Genomic DNA, 20,105 nt, shown 5'->3' on the forward strand with positions numbered 1-20,105 from the left:
GCTCTCACTTATTTTATATTACATTACATGCAGACACTTTATTCAAGACTTATTATACCTTTATTAATGGGTTACAACACTCTTTTTCAGGGGGTCTCACTTATTTTATATAATAATACATGCAGAATAATTACTAACCTGTCTGGTGGTGCAGCCTTAGCAGCCTATCTGCATAGGCTTGCCGATTCACTGCACGGACACCTGCAGCTGTGAAGTAAATGAAGGGATATTGAGACATTACCTATCCATTATATAGACTACAATAGCATTTCTTACATATTTCATCCCATGGCTACCTACTCAGTAGAGGGGCATCTTGCATGTCACAGGCCTCCTGTATCCATCGGTTCAGTCGGTCCTGATTCCATCTCTTCAGGTCTGCATGGTGGTGACGGACCTGCTCACCAGTCCGAGGGATGCCTGTGGCACTGGTGAGATCATGAGCTAACCGGTTCCAAGCCTCCGCTTTGTACTCAGTCCCTTGAAACTGGCCCTGCAGGAGTCTTGACTCATGATGGTGGACAAGGAGCCAAACCATGTATTTTGACTCCTCGATGCCCCACCGTTGCACTCAAAAGTGAGTACCCTCTCCATCACTGGCCATTCTGACTGCAGATGGAAGCTACAATCAGTTATGGTGAGTATTCCCACCTATGGAGCTTACATATGCCTCATTTCCTGCACTTATTTGTGATTGGCTGTTTTTGAAAATTCTCAGCTAACAGCAAACCTGCTTAGCAATGGTTAAACTTCCATTTATAAGTATATGTATGTTAACAGTGCATGCTTATGCTAAGCTGTCATGGCTTAGTGGTTCCATACTTTGATTATGATGCACAGTGTCCCGGGTTCGAGTCTTGTCATTGCTTTTTATTTTACTACTGTCCCGACAGGCTATGGGGTGTGGCTGTGTTTAGGCGACTTTGCTCAACTTTGCTCTACATTGCTCCATGTTGCCTGACTTGTGTGCTGGTTAGCGCAGTGCACAGCTCTGCGCAAACCTATTGTGCTAGGTAAAGCGCTGCTTAGCTATGGGCAGCTATATTGCACTGGGTACAATGCAGCTTAGCTATAGGCAACTATATTGCGCTGGGTACAACGCTGCTTAGCTATGGGCAACTATATTGCACTGGGTACAATGCTGCTTAGCTATGGCTAATTATATGTCAATATCCTTAATGCTGCTCACCTTTTTATATTTATATATATATATACATTTTGTTCACTAATACATGGGCCATTTTAATGCTTTTTGCTAAAATTTCATTCATATATGTCAGGAATTATTTTATATACTAATTTAAAGCATAAAATAGAAAGGGGAGTGGTGGAACTAGAACCCGGAATGCCTCCTCTTTGTGCGAAGGCTCTACCACTATGCTATTGCTATTTGGCTTAATTTGCATAAACATTTCTTATGCTCTTCGATGTCGAAATTGCTAACTGTAGCTAAGCAATGGGCACACCCATGCAAACACCCTCAAATATGGGCAGATATATTGGGAATTATAAAAAAATAAAAAGTTTACATTTTACAATTACAAAGGGGTTTAGTATGTGGGGATGTGTAGTGTTTGCTGTGTGTACATTTCAGCGGAGTCACTCATTGCACTTGTCATTTTCACATTTATATGGTTGCAGGGGCATGGATATTTGGACTGCTCGGCAGTCCAACACACACCCTGCAATCTTACACGCTCCGTGTTAGCCTTCCAGTTGAGTCAGCACGCCCTCATGCATATGCATGACGTGTTGACGTCATATTCTTAGACGGCAGTCTCCGAGTAAGACTTAGTCTTACACAGAGGATTACTGAATCCCCCCTATATCTATTTCATAACAATAAATAAATCAAAAAAAATTATTGAACTGTGCAATGGCAGTAGACTAACAACTGTAAAAATATAACAGGTTAATGAAGCAACATCTGGTAGGACAGAAATGCAAAGCATTGCACATGAGGCACTGTTCTTCACAGGCCCAGAAGAAGGACACATGACACAGGTATACTGTGCACTATTTTCTAATTATGGCATGATATATTTGCCTGGCTGTTCTGCTATCTAGATTAGTGACCTGACAATTCAGATTGCACATAGTAGCTGAACACACTACATAACCTTTAGTATACTGTTTGCTTGGGGGTGCAATGCACACGTCTAGTGTGAGATGTGTGCAGTTTTCATTTATGGATAGTAGTTGTGGGAAGCAGTTTATTTATGGGTTTTACAGGTAGTGTGGTTGAGGTTTTACATTGGTGTCAGGTTTTTGACCCATATTGATTGCTGTTGTGAACCTATGGATAGCAACTTTCACCTACTTCAGTCCTGCAGGCTTAATTATTTGTAATGTTTTTCTCTTGGTTATACATGTTTGTATTGCTATGTTTCATTTTAATGTGTGCTGCTGGATACCACTCTTCTATAAGGTGTTGTATGTTGTGTTCCCTCTGATGCCACTTCTAGGGGAGCACAGTCTGTTACACATGGGGAGTTAGGTTTGGTTGATCAGTGGCTGGAATCCCACATCGGTCACCTTGAGAGGGTCCTCACATGACTTAGTCCCATCACTACCTGCCTCTCCCTTTACAACCTCAAGTGAAGCCCAGTGTTTAGGCAGTGTTTATAAAGAAGGGTTATTCTTACCTTATCCAACATCTTGGTGTTCTCCTTCCTTGTATGTCACCTCCCTCCTCTCTTTGTCCAGTCCTCCTCATTACCACTGTCCTGCCTCTATTTGTATGTCTATAACCCCACTGTCATTCCCAACCCCTGTTAGTCTTTGTTTCTGTTTTGTTTATTTGTATGCTCCTGTTTCTAAACTGCTCCTTCTTTCTTGCCCTTACATCTTTCCCTTCCAAAAAAAAAAAAAATCTGGAAAAAATCATTCCTCCACCCCAATTCTTACCACCGTGTTTCCTTGCTATGTGCCTCTGCATGATTTACTCCAATTTCCGCTTTCTTATATACCTATTTCCATCCCTTTCAAAGGTCAGAAGAAAACCACAAACATTGTGTTAGGCCATTAAATATTGGCTGGCAAGCTCTTTCATAACAACGCTTAGGTATATACATGCTCCTCACTTGCCTGTTGTCTTTGTATTAATCCTATTTGAAGTTGTGGGGATTTGCCTCCTTGTGCTGTCCCTGTCCTTTCTGTCGGTGGGATTTATAACTAGAGGCTGCAGGGCTGCAAATTTTCGGCTTGTTAATTGATAATTTTCTTAACAATGCATTATGCTAGAAGGCATACCTGCAAGATCCTATTTGTAATTGGCCCAGACATTTTTCTGAATACCAGGGGAAAGTTTCTTTACCATGTATATTAGCTTCCTTTAATTATGTTGCAGCTCTTTTACTTGAAACAACAGTCTTTTAAAAGCACATTGTAAGCATATTTGATCCACAGCTTCCAGCTTTTGCCTTGTATATGACAACTGTACACAAGCCAGCTCATTTAGCTTGCAATTTAAGTCTAGCCTTCAAAGCATTAATGCAGACATATTACACTCTACTTGATTAACAAGCCTAAATACAACCAAAATAACATTTAGGAACAGTTTGCCTGACCCTGTTTCTGGCAGAATTTTTCACTCTATTCACAGAAATAATTTAAACAGTACTCACAAGTATTGCCTTCTCTAGCACATAAATGTTCAGGTTTTCAATTTTTTCCTATTTAAGCACATTTTCACGTGCTGTCTCTTTGTACCTCATATCCCGCAAACTTAACATGTTCATTGAGTGTAATTTCCAGCTATCTCTGATTAATTCTTTGTTCAAACAACAGACACTGATTAATGACCAGTTTATTTCACACTCATACTCCCTGTGATTCAAATTATGGACAATTTTTGAGTGCTTTGAATTTTGTATAAAATAAATGCCAGGAAAAGTGTGGGGTCTACCTTGGTTCACCGTGTGAGTGGAATTGAGTTTACAGTACTGTGAGAGTAAATGTATTAAATACCCTAATGGCTTCCTTACCTGTTATCTGGGAAAACATGGCACACACAACCAACTCTGTCTTGTCACTGTGGCCACCTACACTGAGAGACGGTTCAAATCTTAGGATCCAGGGTTTACAATTTTCTTATAGGTTTCTTTGTAGCTTCAGAGTAGTTGTTGGTTGAATCATAATTGTAGTGAACCAAACATTGATGGACATCAGCCCCAAAACTGAAGCCATACTTACATGAACTTAATCAAAGTGAACATGTTATTTTCATTGCTTTGTGAACTAGGGGTTTATGGTGCAGGTCAATGTAAATATTTTAAAGTCAGCTATTTGTGAAAATGAAAAATAACTTGTCCAGCAAGTAACTGTGAAGTGACTTTCTGTAAAAATTTAAATTGTATCCAATCTGAAGTTGGTTGCAGAGAGCGCAGATGATTAAGTATATGAACTGTTAATAAGCTACTTTCTCTGGTACAGGGTTTGATTCCGCTCATTTGCCTACTGTGTGACCTTGAGTAAGACATTTAATCGGAGAGTACTTTGGGGAATTTGGGCTAGGCTCCTTTTGCCAAATAACTATCTATGACAAAACAAAGTACACAACTCATATTAATACGGTCAAAATCAAAGGAAATTTCTGTCATTTCAAAAAGTTAAGTTTGGTACCAATTTGTTGCCAGTTCCATTTTTTTCTGAGACTATGTAGTGTCTTTCAGTCAACTTCAGTTATAGGTATAGAAGGCATCACAGTAAGCCTAAGGGTTAGCAATGAAGAGACATGAGACAGGCATGCTGCCAGCTATGAAGTTCACTTGCAAACATCCAGAATACTTTGGCTGCATATACCCAGCCATCTTTACATCCTAAAGTGTATTGGTCATATTCTAAAGCATGTATTAAGTAGTAAACCTTTGGGTTTAGATACCTCCTTACCATATACAGTGACAAATTATAAAGTTTTAGAGCAAAATGTATGTTGTATTTCCATTTTATTTTGTTGATAAGGATGGCTCCCTGAAAAAATTTCTCAGCTGAAAATCCCTACCATGAAATCATGAAAGACTGAAAACACAATGCCTCACTGCCTATATTATTGTATAACTTACTGTATTTCCATGTTAAATGCATCAAAAGTAGTTTCTTTCTTCATATGAAGACAAGTTCTCAATTAGTTTTTGCAGATCAAAAGTTAACACATGATGATGTAGTAGTGAAACCACAAAGTAAATAAGACGCAGCTTCTCTAAAAAGGTAAGTAATTTTACTTACCCATAATGATTTGCAGTTATGTAAATCTTTGCTCAGTACCTACCACTACATCATTATGTGAATACAGTTCTAGAGAAAAACTGTGAAAAAGAGTAGTGTCTGTTTATTGACTTGGTTTGGCTTATAATAAGTCTGCAGACTGATAGCCTAATATTTACTAATTATTGTCCTCTTTACCTCACTCTAGCTATGCCTCTGGTTTAAATTTGAGTCAGTAGGGAGTATTAAAAAAAATTCAGTGAAACTGAAAAGTCAAACAACACACTATAATCTTTAATTTTTACAACATCACTTGTAACTTTACCATGAGGGGTACAAGGAGAAAAATGAATTGTGAAATAAATAGACTTCCAAATATGACCAATATGCATTAAAGTTACACTGCACATATGGTCCTTTTTATAAAAAGGCTATACTTCTTCACGTTAGGCTCTTGCTACTTAGGTAACTACTGTATCTCCCCAAAGTGATAGATTAACTGATGACTCCTTAAAAATCATTGTTCAGAAACATATACTGACTATTATGTAGAAGAGAACTACTTTAAGGAACATAGCGGACATATAGAAAAAGTTTATATTGATTTGTTGCCTGGAGTTAAGAAGTTCTTGTCAAACGACTAATTCACTATTAACTGCTTAAACATCTGCAGTGCAATACCCAATCATTTAGTTTTACCTGATGCAATATCATCTGGATTTAATAAGCTATCTGAACATAGCTGGGGTGTGCTTCCCTCTTCTTTTGCTTGGTGACTGTGGTGACTTTGGCTGCAGAGTCATAGTCTCTTCCTATGTGTCCTCTTCTTTTTTCTGTTACTTGCTTCCATTCAGATATCTCTGTACCTACTCAACACGTTGCTCTCCCATTGCAGCTGCTTGGGTGTTAATCTTATTTTCTTACTCCTATGCCTGGAGCAGAAAAGGAAAAACTGATTCCTAAACATGCTTTTCCTCTTCTGTAGACAGAGTACTTGTAGAATTCACCAGAGTGGGTGCTGCCTTTATTGGTTTTGTTATTGGACTTTTGTTTTTTTGTCCCTTCTCTTGTTTGTCACAGTCCTTATGCATAATCTGACTTCCTTTTATGGGTGAAGCTTGACTACCACACAGCACATGGATATAACCTGAATTCCATTTGTTTTGCCTCTCTCTATCTATGCTGTGGGCAGAGCTGAGTTGGAACCTCTGTGCCTTTAATTCAGTTACAAACATCTTGGCTTTTTCTGAAATTCAGGAACATTCTCTTAAGTCTTATATGACCACCATTAACACAGCTGTGTGCCATTCTTCTCAGAAACGTGTACATGAGTAATTCTGGAACATGTTTTATAATTATAACCTGCATTTTGAAGTAATTTGAATACAAGTCCTTTGCCCTCTATCCACTGAGCAACAAAGGAGTAGAAAACATTTGACAAGGACGTGTTAAAGATTCAGTGTTCTCTCCACCCTATGGATTAGGTTGGCTTCTGTATCTTAGTGCTTGGAAGCATTTAAGCCACTAAGTTGTCTCTCACACTTCTATTTCATTCAATATACACACCAGGAGCCCATTTTCTCTTCCATCCATGTTCTCAAAATCACTCACATTTTATTTTAGCTAAGCAATTTAATTTTGTAGCCCATGAACTTTTTTTCACTGCATTCTTGTTTTGTTCTCTTGTGCTTGTATCTTTGTATGCAAGTGAACCATTTATTTATTTTTTTCAAAGAATTTTATTAAATAATTATTAAAATGAACAGATATTTCCATGAAATTATAACATTTTTTCTTTAAAGTTAAAAAACAAGAAAATAAAAAAAAACGTCTAATATATAAACCAGTGTAACTAAACTATGTACAAAGACATTCATCATGCAAAACAAATTTCTTAATGTAGCTGTAGGATTAATAAAAATCATCTGTTTACATAAATTAATAAACTATTTTTCTAGAAGTTCATAGATGATATTCCATGAATTATATAATGTAGTATTCCTAGACGATGTAGATTTAATAGTTAACATTTCCAAATTACACGTTTCAAGGAGTATATTTTTAAATTCCAAAAATGTAGGTGCTGTACTAGATTTCCAATTCTTAGTGATTGTTTTTCTAGCTATAGATAGTATAGACCAAACCAAAGGGTACTTATTCTCTTTTACACAATCATGAACCAGAGTATTAAATAAAACAAGTGATTTGGATATAAAGAAATTATCAGTAAAAACTGTTTGCAACAAATTATTGATATCATCCCAAAATTTTCTTAAATATATGCAATTATAAAACATATGAGGCCAGCCAGCATTCAGTTCAATATAACATCTCCAACATGTTATATTCTTTTTTGAAAATATACTTATATTATGAGGAGTGATAAATGATCTATTTAAAAATCTCCATGTGAATAATTTCCATTTTAAGGAAGTAGTAGTCATACTTGCTGATTGTAAAATATTCAATTTGTCTTTCTCAGAAGGGGGATTATTAATTAAAGAAAAATATTTCCAATAATTATCTAAATGTGTATCTAAATCACATTTAATTGCCCTATAAATGTTTGATAACTTGTTATTAGCAGGAGATTTATGCAAATCTGATAAAATCATATATTGTATTAGCTTGGGAATTTTTTTACTAATCATAGGAAACATAGAATCCAATTTATTTAATACATATTATCTAGCTTCTTGAAGCTCTAGCCATAAACATGTATCAAGTTTATACTATTCCAAGAGTAAATTATTGGATTTTATCTCATTATTTATCATCATTTGGTGCCAAAATATTAAATGCTTTTGCTGAAATATAGACATTTTTGTATAATCTGAAGAGAGAATAGATCTGTGTGTGTAGGCTATAGGGAAGAGTAAAAAAAGTCAATCCTTATAGATATTATATTTAAATATATAATTTTAAATGATTTAAAAAAACTCTATACTTAGAGTTAAAACTCGGAGAAGAAAATTCAGAAATATAATCTTTTAACCTCCAAATAAATGGATTATTAATTATATTTAGCTTATAGGAACTGTTTATATCTTTGGTATTTTGTGACAATACCTCTATAAACTCGTTCCACTTAGCAGTGTATTCCACATCAATGAGAAGAGAGATTGTATTGAATACTGATGAAATTGAATACATTTCTAAATTTGGTAAGGCTATACCCCCATTATTCCAATTATACATATATGGTATGTTAATGCAATCCTTTGCTTATTTGGTAACCACAAAAAATTCTGAATCATTGAATTAAATGTTTTAATTATTTGGTAAGAAGGAGGTATAGATAAAGATTTAATTATATATAAGATTTTGGAGAGAAGGATAATCTTTATTATTAAAAGTTTATCGTCCATAGAAAAGGGTAATTTGTTCCATTTATTTATTAAATTTTCTATCTGTAATAGACTTTTATTATAATTTATTTGAATGGTATCTTTAATATTGTTAGTAATAATTATACCTAAATATGCTATTTGTTGAGACTGAGCTATATATTCATTATATTCATCAGGTATATTGTATTTTTTAACCTGTTAAAAGAATGTGTGTTTTATTATTATTAAAAGTAAGGCCAGAATTTTTTTGAAAATATTCCATGTTTTTTTAAAAAGTTTTTGTATAGATTCCCTTCTACTGTAACGCTTTTTATGTGGGTAAAAGTGAAAGAAGAATTAAACAAAGGATTTACGAACATACATATGATATCAGAACATCATGTGCCAATAACTCTCTGTATAAACACACATTAATTTGTAAGGATTCTAGTTTTGAATTTTTTGTTGTCAAAGTAGTACCCACTGACCCGAGAGGTGGAATGTGGGAAACATTATTAGAATACAGAGAATTATTTTGGCAGATTACTCTAGAATCAAATAAATATCCTGGGATTAACGACATGTTTTCTTTAGCACCTGTTTTAAAATTAAGGGCAGCTAAATTATAACAGCTTATATTTAAAATGTGTTTTTAAAAAAAAGTTTATAAATTAATACTAATACATTACAATATTTTTATTTTTTATTTTATTACTTTTAAATATTGGAAGTTGCAATATCAGATTTTGTCAGTAGAGTGTAATATTGTTTATTTATTTATTTAACAATTTGTTCATTTTATAAAATTTTGTGAAAGGTTTTAACTATGATAATGTTTTAACAAGTATTTTTTAATTCAATAACATATATTGTTTTTCCACTATGTAGATAAGATAATTTGGGACTTTTTAATGTTATATTTTAGTGTTGAGAATGGCACACTATCAGTTTTATATTTATTACTACGTAAATAATTAACCTAACTATTCTATTGGTTGTAGGCATTGATTTAATTGTATTCAATTGTATATAAGTAACTGACAAGTGGCTTAATGTGTTTTGTAGTGTCTGAAGAAGGTTTGACGAAACGTTTGATGTGATTTTACACTGCGTACTGCACATTTTCTGTGTACTGAGGATTGCTGTGGTGTGTTTACAAGCCCTATTAAACCTCTACTTTCATTTTGAGCCTTTTCGTTGTGGAACTGGTGCTTTGTTTTTGGTTATTTGTCTAGCCGGCACCTTCCTTTGGATACGTTTAATCTTTATTATTAAAAGTTTATCGTCCATAGAAAAGGGTAATTTGTTCCATTTATTGATTACATTTTCTATCTGTAATAGACTTTTATTATAATTTATTTGAATGGTATCTTTAATATTGTTAGTAATAATTATACCTAAATATGCTATTTGTTGAGACTGAGCTATATATTTATTATATTCATCGGGTATATTGTATTTTTTTAACCTGTTGAAAGAATGTGTGTTTTATTATTATTAAAAGTAAGGCCAGAATTTTTTTGAAAATATTCCATGTTTTTTTAAAAAGTTTTTGTATAGATTCCCTTCTACTCCCAAGATTAATCAATATGTCATCTGCAAGCATTTGTATTGTAGATGATATAGTGGGGTTTAATTTGTATCCTTCAATATCTGTATCATGTCTTATTAAATTTGCCCATGGTTCCATAACTAATGAAAATAGGGGATAAAGAACACCCTTGCTTAGTACCTTTTACTATTGGTATATTTTGAGATATACTAGTACCAATTTTAACATAAGCTTGGCTACCTTCATATAACAAGAGTGATAAGATTGATAAAATTATTGGAGAAATTTAATTCCTTTAATAGAGTGAACAGATATTCCCATGTAACTGAGTCGAAAGCACAATTTATATCTAAACTAACGAGGGTTAAATTTGTTTTAAGATTTTTCACCAAATCAGTTAAAGTTAATATTCTTTTAATGTTATCATATGAAGTTCTCTTTATTATAAACCCTGTTTGATCATTATCAACTAATTTGGGTAAAAGTGTTTTAAGCCTTTCTGCATAAATGGACATAAATAATTTGTAATCAGTGTTCAATAGGGAGATGGGTCTATAGGAGGTACACTTAGAGGATCTTTGTTAAATTTTAAAATAGGAGAAATAAAAGTGTATTTCCAAGAAGGTGGAATTATGTTTTTGTCCTGAACAAGATTAAATACTTTATAAAGCAAGAGCATTTATAGGTAGTAATTTGTAAATTTCAGGAATGATGACGTCATTACCTGGTGCTTTATTTTGCTTTAATTTGGTAATGTGAGTTTGAAATTCTTTGAAAGATATTTGTTTATCAATAGAAATCCCTTGTTTCTCTGAAAGTCTTGTTTTAGTGTATTTATTAATAAATGTTTTTATTTCCTCTTTAGAGTTAATTTCAGTAATTGTTTGGTTGATGTTTATAAAAAACTCTCTAAATTCAGTTAATATATTATGAATTTCCGATACCAGTATTCCTTTTTTAGGGGAGAATATTTCATCAATATGATTAAATCTATTTAATCTTTTCATTTTATTAGCAAGAATTTTTAAGGATTTAGAGTTAGAAGAGAAATTTATAAACTTGAATTTTTCTATATTGATCATAGTTTTATGTTTTAATATTTCAAGATATTTATTATTTAACATAGTTATTTCTTTTCTTTTATCTGATATACCTTTATCACCCATATCACTAAGTTTTAAAGTGTGTAATTTACATTGTATATCTTGCAGTTCTTTATCCCAAGCTTTCTTTTTTGTTGTTGTACCAATTCAGTATCCTACCATATAGATAAGCTTTTAGGGCATCCCATATGTACATTTCTGATATATCATTAGTATTTCTAAGTTCTAAAAAAAATCTGTACTTCTGTAGAAATGAAATCATTAATTTTTTTTAATTTTGTGATATAAGCTGGGATCCTTTTTATATGAATATTGAAATTTGGATTGACTACCGCTTCAAAAATTATAGAATTATGATCTGATAAAGGACATGAAATCACTGCTGATTTGTTTAAGGAATCTGTTAAATTATTAGAAATAAAAACTCTATCTATCCTCGAGTATGAGTTATGTCTATAAGAAAAAAAGGTGTAAAACAAAGTAGTAGTATCTGCAAAATAATTTATATCTTTCAAAAAATAAGTATCTGAAAAGTCTTTTAATAATTTTGATGATGTAGATATTCTTCTCCTCCCATTAGTACTAGAGTCTTTGTAATCTAGAATACAATTGAAATCTCCTGCCAAAATAATGTTCCCTTTAGAGGATAGTACAATTTGATCTAGATGTTGTTTCACTGTGTTTATCCCTATCCTTGGGATCCAATATATGTTAATCAATGTGAAAATTTTACTGTTTATTTCTATGGTGACTGAAAAAAACATTCCTTTATTATCCTTATGTGTATCTATTATTTTAGGAAAAGGCATTATGCTGTTCCATAGGATAGCTACTCCTCTCTTGTTCTTAGTATGTTCAGAACTTACTAAAATCTTATATGTTTTAGATTCAAGTCTGAATATATCCTCTGTTATTAAGTGAGTTTCTTGTAAAATACTAACTGGGATTTATGTAACTTAAGATAGCTAGTTAAATTCCTCCTTTTATTAGGATTATTTAAACCATTAATATTAACTGATATACCTTTTAGTGTAGTCAGTGAAAATTAAATGATATAAATATAAACATACTGATCTAAGAAATACACAAGAATATATCTAATAGGAATACTATTATGATCATTAGAACAAACATAGTGTAAGATTATCATATTCTTAAAATTAAGGTTGTTTCCTACTATATAAGATACAAACGTCTGAAAAGTTATTAGAAAATATAACATAAACATGAAACAAAATAACCACCCGAACCCCTCTGGAGTTTAAAACTCCTAACTCGAGTGACATCAGTCACTCGAATCAACCTCCTATCAAAAGCAGCATCCAATCATCACCTGCCTATAAATGTCTATAGTCATAACTATAAAAATAAGGCTTCTCATCAATATCATAAACAATTTCTTGTATGAACCAAATATATAGATATAATGTGTCAATTAGTAAATTGATGACAGCTACATCTTAGAAATAAAGTACAGAATTTTCTTACATTAGTTAGTAGGTTATTAAGAACTACTATGATCTCTTAGTTCATTCTTCTGTTTTAAAGTAATCACCTTTGATAAGAACCTTAAAAAGAGACTGTGGCATTCTTTTATTACTGAAATATGGCTAATAAAGGCTGAAGTGTGATATATAGTACTGCCATAGGTGATCAGCTAAATGGAACATAGTTGTAAATGAATCACCTAAGGGCCGTCAATAACCACTAACTTTGGCTGCTAATAAATAAGATGCTAATAAAAGTGATTTTACTAACACTCAACTAACATACTGATTGTTCTGAAAGAAATGACCACTGCATTTCTTTGCCAGAAACCAAATATAGTGATTACTCATCAAGAAGTAAAACCAACAACATCCTGCTAGTTTTCTTATAACCAAACAACCCTGTGCAGTCTCTCATAGAAGAGTGACTAATAAACATTAAAAGTCTGATCTTTCATTCATTGTATTAATTTGAGTTACCTAGGTTCATAGGTTCATACTAGGCTATCTGCCCTGGGGCAATTATAAGCCTAGCCCGATTCTGTATGGCTTACGCCACCCCTTGATTTGAGTATACTGTGCCCTTTTTAAGGTTTAGTTTACTGTGCCTCTGTCTAATAGTGACACGGGAGTAATCCCTGGGACAAACCTATGATCCCCCATCCACCTATCGAGATTCTTCTTGAAGAGATTCTGTGAGGTGCTCTGCCTCACATGAACTGGAATACTATTCCAGAGTGAAGGGAGCCTCTGGGTTATGAACCTGTCCCTCTAGCAAGTTCTATTTATTTCTGTGCTGAGGTTCAAGTCCCTCGAGCGTGTGGCTCTAAGGGATTTAGATTTACTGAAGTGGAGCATGTCCATTAATTCTGGATTTGATATAGCTTTGTATGTCAGGCATAGATAGCCTCGAAGTAGGCGGTATGCAACTGAGTAGAGCTGGGGTTTTTTTAACCGAGCAGCATATGGCATCTGTTTGAGACCCTTGATCCTCTTGGTGAGATACTTTTGGGGTCTTACTAATTGCTGCAGGTGTCGGGTAAGGTACATCCCAAAAGGGGCATTGTATTCTATGATGGGCCTGATGGATGAATAAAGGGGCACGATTACCTCTCTTGATCTAGATGTGAAACCTTTCATGATGAGGTGGGCTATGTAGAAGGTCTTTCTAACCACTTTGGCAATGTGGTTTTCAAAGGAGAGATTGCTATCAACTTGGGTCCCCAGGTCCCTAATAACTTTCTCTGTACTTAATGGGTTTCAGCCTATGTGGTAATTTGTGGGCACATTGTTTTTGCCAAAGGGTATGACTATACATTTTTTGGCATTTAGCTTTAAACCATGGTGCTGGCACCAGTTATCTGTCTCTGTGAGACCTTTTTGAAGGATGTTTGTGTCAGCTGGAGAGTTGATTATGGCGCCCAGTTTGCAGTCGCTCTGAACTTGGTGAGCCATAGTCCTCCCACATTTGCCTGTACCTCGGAAAAGTATATACCGAACAAGAGTCGTCCCAGGACAGAACCCTGTGGGATGTCACTTGTGACCGGTTTCGAGTCTGACGGCTCCAGCAACTCTCACTCTGTGGGTTCTGTCTTTGAGCCAGTTTGCAACCCATCTTGTGACATAGGGGTTTATATTTAAGCTGAATAGCTTATCTATAATGTCCGAGTGGGGTATTGTGTCAAATGCCTTTATAAGGTCCAGATAGGCTGTGTGGACTACCTTCCCTTCATCTATGGCTTTGGTGACTGTTTCGAAGAAGTCAACCAGGTTCAAAAGGCAGGATCTGCCCTTGACAAAGCCGAACTGGGTAGGATCTAGTGTCTCTATGTCCCCAATGTCTTTGTTTATGAGCTCAATGATGATCCTCTCCATAGCCTTGCAGACTAAGCTAGTCAGGCTTATGGGGCGATAGTTTCCAGGGTCCGTAGAGACTCCACCTCTGTGGAGTGGGACCACTGTTGCTGTACACCATTCTGTGGGCACATATCCTGCAGTGAGACTGAGATTGTATAGCTGTTTTATTTGAGGGATTAGTTCCTCTTGGAGTTCATGTAGGACGCAACCTGGGATGCCATCTGGTCCCATGGAAGTAGTGTTTTTTGCTTTGGAGAGGGCAGCCTTCACTTGAGCATCAGAGATGTTTGGGAGGCAGCCCTCTGCCGGGATAGATACTTGCTCTTTTGGGGGGAAGGGGGTGGAGAAGTTTGCACTGAACCTGTCTGCCAGGATATTGGCGATGTCTGTGGGTTCAGTGTATTTTTTGTCGTTTAGAATCAACTCAGAACAAGCCTGGGAGTTGCATCCCAGGTTTCTAACATAACGTAAAATAGCCTTATGATTGTCTTTGGTGTCCTGTGCAATTTTTCTCTCAAAGCTGGCCTTGGAGGATTTTATGAGGGATCGTAATTTTTTGCTAGTACTGATCAGAGATGCCTTCCCTATTAGGGATTTTGCTCTATCATGTAGTAGCTTCCTCCTTCTGTTGTACAGTTTATTTATGGCAGGGGTCCACCAGACTGGATGCCTGCCTTTGGATGATTGGGTCTTGGTTTTGTTTGGGATAGCATGATCCATGCATTCCTGGAGATGTCCGTAGAATGCGTTTATATAGGATTCTGCAGTTTGGGCCGTAGTTTCCACTGGCCCTGGGGCCTTGAAGGATTCCACTTCAGTTTTGAGAAGTGAGAAGTTCGCTTTGAGAAGTTTTTCACTGTGGTTTTCTGGGCTGGGGGTGGGGTCGGGATGTGGACATCCAGTGAAATTAATTTATGGTCTGATCTTACCAATGAGGGATATACTTCTGTTGTGGAGCATAGAGTCCCCATGTTGGTAATGATCAGGTCTAGTATGTTGTCCCTCTTGTGGGAGTGGTGACTAGTTGTTCCATAGCATTTGAGATTATAATTTCCAGGAACCTTTGGGCTAAGGTGCTGGGGCTTGAGTAGTGCTCCCAGTCAATGTTTGGGTAGTTGAAGTCACCCAATATAATGGTGTTCGGAGAGATCTTCATGTTCTCCAATGTTTTCAGGAAAGCCGAGTGGGATTTCTGACTTTGAGAGGGTGGTCTGTAGGATGCTATAAACTGAAAAGCAGTCTTGCCCACTGTTAGTTGCACATGGATGGTCTCCGATACTTCATGCAATGCCACTAACCTGGAGGTGTGGATATCCTTGATAAATATGGAAACTCCCCCTCCTTTTGTGGTTCGGTCTGGGTTTTGGGGCCGAAAAGCATGATATGAGGTATAGCCTGGTAGGGCTGGGGTGCTCTCTGTAGCCTTGAACCAGGTTTCTGTCACTGCACAGATATCGATGTTCTCCATACTGAGGAGAGCTTTGAGTGTGTGCATCTTGAGGTTAAGACTTCTGGAGTTTAGCAGCATTACCCTTAGTTTCTTGTTCCTCAAAGGATCCATCACCATACTGAAAACTAGTGAAAATGTCATATTAGTTCAAAGAAGCAAGGTGCTTAAATAGCTCCTGTATACTATATAAAAGCCTTATTTAAATATAATGAGCTTTTTATTATTCAATTATAGCTTATAGTATCTTTGAATTTTGAAAAGCTATTTCATTAACAAAACAAAAGATGAAAATTTCACATTTTCTAATGATAAGCAGATCTAACTATTGTAATGCACCTGTCCTTGCAATATTATTGCTGCCTATGTGGTACATCCCTATCAGCCTATTACACAAATGCAGTCATAAAATAACTGAGATAACCTATTATATACATCTATACATTTAACATTTTGTTAAATGCTTCATGAATATTTTCTCAGCAAGTCAATAGTTATAAAAAATGTACATGTAACACAAGTATATGAACAGCTTGTTGCGTTATTAAATCTTCCAAAAATGTACAAATCACAACTAGTATTTCTCATCAAGATATTGGCACCCTTGTCATACATAAAGCAAATATTTTATGAGAATACTATTCATATATAAATACATAAGGCTCAAGAATACCTATGATGATCAGAAAAAGTATTTAGGTTACATGCATAGTATAATCCCTATTTATTTTAAGAGATTATTGCATATAATGTCTTACAATAAGTTGAAAGTAGTAATCTAGTTATATCTTCTTTCTGTATGCTGTATGAGGAAACAAATACAATTCAGTAGCTTCCCGGTGAGGCTCAGAAGATCAATTTACTTCCGACGCCTTCATGATGACGTTTTAAGAAAGCTCCGAGCTTTCCAGCCGTGATGGATACCACAGTCTCAAGCTCATTATGACGATAAAGCTTTCAAAGTTCCGGCGGGAAATAGTAAGTAAAACATTACTTAACTACATATAAGACAATGTCACGAGACTCCCACTATACCGAGAGAGATGAAAGAAAAAAAACCCTCGCATACACAACACGAAGCAATGACAGCTATCAAAAAAAGCTTCACCACACTATCAACCAGACTCTCCAGTTAATCTCTGACCTAAGCACACAGGCGCCAAAACACACAATTAACACAAACAACATCACACATGTCTCTACAGTGCTAGAGAACTAAACCAGAGCCTCCAAATAAACACAGCAACAACTCAGAAATGACAACGAAGCCATACCATTACTCCAGCCACACTGCCACTCACATCCCAGGTCAGAAGTACCATCACTAGCACAGCAATTCTGCAACTATACATCAGGCCATCATACAAGATTCATTTATCAAACAATTAACCATAAATCAACTAAAATACAAATACAGCAATTATAACTAAATAAAATGTTTCCAACCACTATAGGAACCAAAATCAAGATAAACAAATACGCCCCCTAATGATAAGCATGACTACAAGACATGCGGAAGCATAGATATCCAAAACAGGAGAATCACTGCATCCATGGGAATCAAACCATTAAACATTAAGGTAATTAATCTTAAACAAATAGTACAAGTGAAAAAATAAAAATCCCAACAAACGACTATTCTACAAAACAAAATAGACAACTATTTAGTTAACCAATTTACATTATATTAAATATAATACCAAAAGCTCACCTGGATGTCCGGTTTCATTTCCCCAACTGAGTGAATCAAGTGCAAATATGTACTTGTTATGATTCATCTGTTGATTTTTTTTTAGGGTCAAATGTTTTCCAAGTGTTGTTCTCCACATTTCTTTTAAGACTAGGACTGGCCCACTCCATTTCATCTACTTTTTCCAGTATGATGTTAGATTTTATATAAGTTATTGCATTGTCTAGGTCATCAAAAATTTTAAAACCATCTTGATAAAATATTTTCAGTCTTGCAGGAAAAAGCAAATGGGTTTTTATTTTATTCTTTTTTAGTTCTCTGACTAAAGGCAAGAAAATTTTCCTTTTTGATAATACTGAAGAAGAATAGTCATTATCAAAGCGTATAATATTGTCCTTCAGTTTGATTGGGGATTTTGCCCATGCAGTCTTTAGTACCATTTCCTTATCATGGGCTGATAGGAACTTTGCAATAACAGATTTAGTACAATTACTTTTAGATGTCATCATTGATCTATGGGCTCTTTCAATACTATATGAAAGAGCCTCCGGCAGTTCAAGTACTTCAGGCAACCAGGAAGTTAAACATTTTTCCATATTATTTCCCTCTTTGTAAACCAAAAATTCTCACATTATTCCTATGGGATCTGTTCTCAAGGTCATCAACCTTTGTCTGAAGAAGAGAATTTTGCTCTAACAGGAACTCAACATTATGTTCACGCTCCTGAATTCGGTTATCCATATCACTTAATGCAGTTTCCATTCCTGAAATCTGCTTCCTTTGTTACAATAAATCTTCATGTAGAATGTCCATTTGGTGAACACTTTTCTTTGAAACTGTCAATTTTTATATCCATTTTGTCTATTTTTTTCAATAATTTTTATTTTTACATTAATAAATGTCACAAATTTTTATCTTACAACATGACCATATATATATATATATATATATATATATATATATACACATATATGTTATACATTGATGTCAAATACCACAGGATATAGGTCGTACAACATATCTATTTACACTATGTACATAGATACTTTCACTGTTAGTTCCACAGTTATATAGACAGTATATACATTCATAATATCCACGTTATTATTCAATATCTGAACGTGTATGTGTTCTTTGGTTCCATTTTAGTGTATTTCTAAGTTGCTTTGTGATGAATTATGCTAATATGATATTAAAGGTTTGTTCCCAAATCTCTCGATTTCATGTTTTTGTTTCTTTTATCTATTACTATTTTATGAGCTAAAAGGTGTTGTATAGCTACTTGTTTAAAACCCTCCCAAGAGATATTTATCATATCTAGCCATTTAAAAGTTATATACAGTTTCATTAGTAGGAAAATTGTTAAGTGTATTTGCTTGTTTTCTTGGTATGTTGGGTGAGAGAATGTGTAATAGAGTGAATTCCCAAGTTAATGTTGATGTTTGATAACCTGTGTTTTGTAATTGTACCTTGAGAGAGTTCCAGAGTTTATAGACACATTTACAGCTCCAGAATACATGGATTAAGTCAGCTATCTGGTCCTTACAGTGTGGGCAGAAAGGTGATTTTGATGTGTTAAATTTGTGTAGGATTGCAGGTGTAAAATAAGTATTATTACTGATTATGAGCTGAGTGTATGCTAACTTTTTGAGGGGTATAATCTTCAGTGTTAGATTGATTGCCTGGCTTATTTGCTGATCATCTATGGATGGTTTAATTTTTCTCTAGTAGTTAGAGAAGAGGAGGTCTTTCTGGTATTTGATTTCATTTATCATTTTATATGAATTAGTAATAGTTTTCTTTGTTGTGATAATAGTTTTCCAAAACCTGCTACAAGTTTCTATGTCACTATTGGTCATAGTAACATTTTGGAGGTAAATGGAACACAGTTCTTTGATTTGTCTTAAAATTATTATGTGTGATTTAGGGAGGTTTAAGTTGGTCCTCATTTCTTGTATTGAACAGTTAAGGTAGGGATAAATATCTTGGATTGTTTTATCTTTCATTCTGGGAAAAGGGACTAAGTCCAGCATCTTATTGTTTATTTTTAAATTTGGGTTTTTATGAAGGGGTTGCAGTAATGTCATGGCTTGTCTAAGGTTCAAGAATTGAAAGAGTTTTTGCACTAAGTTGATAGAATGTTTTAAGGGCTCTATAATGTTATAAGTTTGTATTTCTTTCTGCTTCAGGAATGGAAGTGCTTTGAGATTGAAACCTAGAGCTTTAATATATCTATAATAGATTGTCACCCAAAGAGGAGACCAATTTTCCATTGACTGGTTATGTTCAGCTATTCTTAATATTCTGTTAGTGTTAATGATTGAGTAGTACATTTTAAAATCTGGCAGATTTAGTCCTCCTTTGCTTTTTGGGAGTGTTAAATTTGTATAGGAGATTCTGTTTTTTTTGGGTTCCCATATAAATTTTGCTAGGAA

This window comes from Protopterus annectens, chromosome 3.part0, assembly GCF_019279795.1.
Source record: "Protopterus annectens isolate FY-2018-M chromosome 3.part0, PAN1.0, whole genome shotgun sequence".
Taxonomy (NCBI): Eukaryota; Metazoa; Chordata; order Ceratodontiformes; family Protopteridae; genus Protopterus; species Protopterus annectens.